Source organism: Cryptomeria japonica, chromosome 11 (assembly GCF_030272615.1).
Source record: "Cryptomeria japonica chromosome 11, Sugi_1.0, whole genome shotgun sequence".
Lineage (NCBI taxonomy): Eukaryota > Viridiplantae > Streptophyta > Pinopsida > Cupressales > Cupressaceae > Cryptomeria > Cryptomeria japonica.
In genome coordinates, this window is record NC_081415.1 from 292,957,823 (window position 1) to 292,963,822 (window position 6,000).

Genomic DNA, 6,000 nt, shown 5'->3' on the forward strand with positions numbered 1-6,000 from the left:
GATGAGTAAGCGACAGGTTGTGGTTGCTTAGTCCACTATAAAAGCAGAGTATATGTCAGGTACTCATGCTTGTAAAGAAGCCATTTGGCTTAAGTGACTATGTTCAAATATTGGAATAAAACAAGGTATAGTGATAGTTTATTGTGACAGTCAAAGTGCAATTTTCCTAGCTAAGAACCCGACATTTCATGCCCAGACCAAACATATTGATGTTCAGTATCATTTTGTCAGAGATATGATCAAAGATGGCAGGGTGAATCTAGTTAAGGTAGAGACTTGATGAATGTTGCAGATGCTTTAACTAAGGCTGTGAGCACAAAGAATTTTATATGGTGTTTGGAGTCTATGGGCCTCATGGCCCCTAGGAATTGATTTATTGTGTTGATACTCCATTTGCTCTTGCAAGGTGTTCGACAAGTGGGAGAATGCTGGGAAAATGGTGTCTCAACCTTGCATTTACACAAGGTTACTATTTATAGTAATGTTTCATTTGGGCACAAAATGGTGTGAAATTCTCTCCAAAGCTTTTGGTTGGCTAGATAAGCGTTTCGATAAAGTTACGTCGCAACATCACAACTAGTTTTGAAGATATAAAATTTCCATTTTGGAGGGGTACAATGAAAGGTTTAAATTTAATTTTGAAGGCTTTAGAGGCCCTGAAACACCTTGAGAATTATGCATAAATGGCATAGCAATTTACAAGGAAATAAAGCACTTCACGAGCTTTCTGGTGCTTCAAACGATTCATCAATAGGACACATGGTTCTCAAGTTATGGCCTTTGGAAGTTTGTACTCCTAAAATAGGAAATATAAAATGTATCAGACACATAAATGAGCTATAAAAGGGAGGGACACTTGCTGATGTGTGTTTTAACACATCATAAGACATCTTGATTGGAGATAAGGCTGGCTATACCTTATTGGGTGGTTTTAACCCATGGTTTTGGAATATCGTTTGATGGTTTCTTGTATTGTATCTCCTATATATGAGGTGTGTGAGATAGAGGTTGTGCGTAAGAGTACATCTTGCTTACAATGCATCAAATCAGTCAAAATAATATTAGAACCAATATTATTATGAAATTGTTGAATGAAAGCATTAGCCAATTGTTGAAATGAAGTAATAGAATAAGGAGACAAAGAACAATACTATTGCAAAGCTTTATCCCTTAGTATTCTAGTAAATAATTTAGCCAACAATCTTTGGTCACGAGAAAAGTCACTACACAAATTTTGAAATGTTTTAACATGAGTCAAGTGATCATCTTTTCCATTGTAAATCTCCAATTGAGGAACTTCTACATGTTTAGGAGGGACAACTCAGACAATGTCATTGGATAATGAGCTCGCTTCATCAAATGTGGGCACATTATACTTAGATTAATTCATAGAAGCTATTTGTTGTTGTAAGGAAGACATTGTTTGGGCTAGATTATTGATATTATCTTCAGTAGATGGATTGAAATTGGACATGTTGGATTGAGGAGGGGTATCATTGTTGAATAAAGGAGGATCTTGAGAATAAGGAGAGATATTGTTATATGAAGGTAGGGGTTGAGAACAAGGAGGGGGAACACTATGATAGGTAGGTATTGGAGAAGATTGGGTAACAAATGGAAGACTCATAGGAGGAGGTATGAAGGAATTATGATTAAAGGAGTTTCCTCCTTGACTAAAATTTACAGGTATGACATTTTGTGTAGAGGTAGCCATGATGTTGGATGTAAAAGTGGAAACACTAGCCATAGGGGTAGTCATATGAATGGATTGATTAAATTGACTAAGAGGTTGCGTGTAACCAAGGACTTCAACACAACTCTTCATATGCATAAAATTATTATCAAACAATATGAACAATACCACACAACACATCAACACCAAGTTTATCACTTTGAACAATTCTTTTCAATCCTTCAATCAATTGGAGAGCTTCACTTTCTGGGTATGGTTGACTCATCCATTGTTGAAGATCTTCAAATTGATTGTCAATTTTCTCCAATTGGTCAACAAAAATCCTAGTTAGTGATTCATCCACATCATGAGAATTATGTAAAGAATGAGGATAAATGACATCAAGTGTAGGATTTCTAGAACCACTAATATCCTCATGGAGCAGGTTATCGAAATTAGGCTGCATCTCCTTGGTAAGTAAATCTTGGGAAGCCTTAATTTTACAACTTCTTTTCATAGGGATATTATAGGTTGGACTAATAGTAGTAGAACTCATGCACTAAGGGAGGGAAATTGAGAATTTTAATTTTGAATTTTGAATTTTGAAATTAGAAATTTGAATTTGAAACTTGCAAAATAATTGAATAATGTAAAATTTTAGAAAATTGATTATTCAATTAAATAAGCAAATTGATTGAAATTGTGAAAAATCATGCAACCCCCTAGGAAATTTAAATTTAAAATTAGGGCTTTGTGAAAATAGCCTCTTCATTTTAAAATTTAAATTTAAAATTAAATTTAAGGTTGTAATTTTGAAATTGGAAGATTGAGCAACCCACAAGGTTAATTTAAATTTATAAATTAGGGTTCTTTTAATTAACCACTTAATTTTAAAATTTAAATTTGAAATTTGATCCAAGATTGCAATTTTGAATTTTAGGCAGTTGTAGAATGATAAATTCAAAATTTAAACAACCCACAAGCTCAATTTAAAAATAAATAAATAGGGTTTTTGAAATTAACCACATAATTTTAAAATTAGAATTAGAAATTAAAATTGCAAGTGAAAATTTGAATTTTGAAATTGAATTACACTCAAATCTAAAATAATTAATCCAAATTAAGCAATTCACAAGCTCTATTTTAAATTTAAAAGTTAGGGTTTTAGTGAAATTGACCTCTAAATTTTTAAAATTTGCAAAGAAATCAAAACTGTAAATAAAAATTTGAATTTTAAATTGCATAAGCAATCAGATCTGAGAACATAAATAAGAATTAAAGGTGTAAGGAGTTAGGTTCACCAAAATGTAATGGTGAAAAATTAGCATTTCCACCATTAGAGGGATGAAAACCACTAATTTGTCATTACATTCAAAAGAGAGAGAAATCCAATAGATTTAGTCACAAATAAATAATGATAAGGACTGAATACTGATTGTATTTAAGGGTGGTGTGAATTAATTGACCCTCTTTTTATGAGTTGAAATGTTGAATTAAGATAAAGTGCTGAAAAATGAAGGTAAAAATATGAAAACAGTGAGCTATAGATGCAAAATTTTCGTGTGCACTTGGATCTGAGCAGTATATGCATATTTAGATCTAATCCTAAAAAAAAATCCAAAAATGTCAGGACCGGTGTGCTTGTTGCTCTGGTCCTTCTTTTGCACACACCAAAGAGGGTTTATTTATCTCTATAAATAGTGCCTATTCTGAAGAGTACAACTCCATACTTGTTTCCTACACACAAAAAGAAAGGAAAATGGGCTTGTTGTTCAACCCAACAACAAGAATAATAACTCTAGTTGAATTCTCAACCCGAAGTTTGGATATTCACTTGGTAAAGTCACTATTTCCACAGCTAGTGTTCATTTGATTGTCAACCTAGGGATGTAATACTTGAAATGGGTCTGCACTATAAATGCACTAAGTTCCTGCAACAACTATTTTGCATTACTGCAGCAACTAACATTATGCGGAAAATATAAGCAAGAATTGAAACTAATGAAAGGCTACAAGAAAAATTCTGCATAAATTCATAAAACAATACTGGCTAAGTTCAATGCTGATAAACAAGAATTACTCTGTTTTGTTTTGGCTGCAGGAACAGATAGTGGATATATTTCTAGTGGCTGCAGGAATAGTCAATGCAAGAACATTTACTGCAGCTAGGAAAAGAAAACTAATCTTAACAATTGCACAGGAACACTCACCAAGTGGGCCCCCTTGGGTGAGTGATTCCAGGTTTCCCAAAAACAACTCTAGATGCTCAGAATAACATATTTTTATTCATCGTTATTTGGAAGTCATTGTTAGGTCACGAAGGCAACTAGAAGGGGGGGGTGAATCAGTTGTCAAATAAATTCAAACCAAAAACAACTTAACCAACTTATTGCTTAATATCGGTAAACCAGTTAAGTATGCCGGTAGACAATTTTAATAGTTAATTGCTATACTGGTAAAGATTAATGCATGAAACATAAACACAAAGTCATCCACAACGCATAACACCAATATTTGTACGTGGAAACCCTATAAGGGGAAAAAACATGGTGGGAAACCTTACCCACAATCAGATGATACTACTACAGATAGTAAGTGTACATAAATGGGGTCTGCACATGCAAAAAGGCCAACAGCCTAGAGCTCACTGCTCAATCACAAAATGGGAGTCACATTGACTATAGTTGGATGGTTAAATCCAATAATGATGTACTGCACAAAATAGCATCTTCATATGCTGGATTCAGTACTAGTGTAATGTTGATATGCTTTCACAAAAACCTAGCTTCACCTTCAAATGATGTCTTCATGTATAGCTCTGCTTAATCTCGCATATGCCTTCACACAATTCTTTTTTGCATTCCACATTTGATCTTACAAATAAGATCTTACATTTATACCATAACCTAAGACCGATTTTAGTAAGTCGGCTCTACAAGATATTACAATAAAAACATTTTACACAATATAATATCCGATGCAATAACCATTTGAACATGTCGGCTTAATGCATTTACAACAATAATTAATCATCTCCATAGTGTGCCATGCTGATCTGGAAAAGATAAACCTACCAGTGTAACCCTAGATAACCCTGGACCTATTTGCCGATAAAAGCAAATATGCCAATATGAATATACCAATGATTAATTCATTAAGATAAGATGTCCACATGATGTCTTCGATATTACCAAGTGTCTTTCATACCATTCTAAGTGCTGGTGATCATTATATCCTGTCGATGAACCATATACCAGTAATTGTGCAATAGTTGCTTGCGGTGAATGCTGCTAGATCTCCAAAGTGCTAGTGTTTTAGTAGGTGTTGACAGCAATGACAAAACCATACCAAAATACCAACAATCTCCCCCTTTGGCATTGATGGCAACACAAGATGGAAAAACCATTAAAGTGCCAAAACAGAAATGCCAAAAACCAACAATCTCCAAAAAGATCATAACCAGAATACAGAGAGTAATAGTCTCTCCCAAACAACAATCTCTCCCCCTGGGAGCAACATGTGTTATCCAAAGTTCCTCAAAAGATAATGTGTTTTTCCATAGACATCTCTCCCCCTTTGACATCAAATGCCAAGGTTATAATAAAATCAAGTTCATATACAAAATACCAATCAATTCAATATACCAACTACTCCCCCTGAGAAGTAGCTTCCTCATCAAAGACTGGAGTAAAAGATTTGTCTATTAATTCTGCCGGTTGATAACAATCATCAACTGTCTAAGTCACTACCGATGATGGTATGACTCCAAGCTGATCTTTGAGATATTCAAAAGTCTCCTTAGGCAAAGGTTTTGTAAAGATATCTGCAAGCTGTTCTTTAGTATTCACATAAACCAGTTTTATCTCTTTTTCTTCCACTTTTTCCCTTAGAAAATTCAGTTTGATAGAAACATGTTTTGTTTTAGAGTGTAGTACTAGATTCTTAGATATATCAATTGCTACAGTGTTATCACAATATATAGTAATAGGTTCCTTGCATTTTACCTTTATGTCTTTCGACATTTGCTTAAGTCATAGTACCCGTGTACAGTTAGTTGCTACTGCAACATATTCTGATTCTGCTGTTGATAAAGATGTACAACTCTATTTCTTACTCAACCAAGAAACTAGTCTATTTCCAAGAAAGAATGCTCCGCTGGTGGTTCTTTTTCTATCATCCACATCTCCTGCCCAATTTGCATCTGTGTATGCACATACATCAAAATTTTCATCTCTAGGATACCATAATCCAAGATTTATAGTGCCTTGTAAGTACCAAAAAATTCTTTTGACTGCTGATTCATGATTTTCTCTAGGATTACTTTGAAA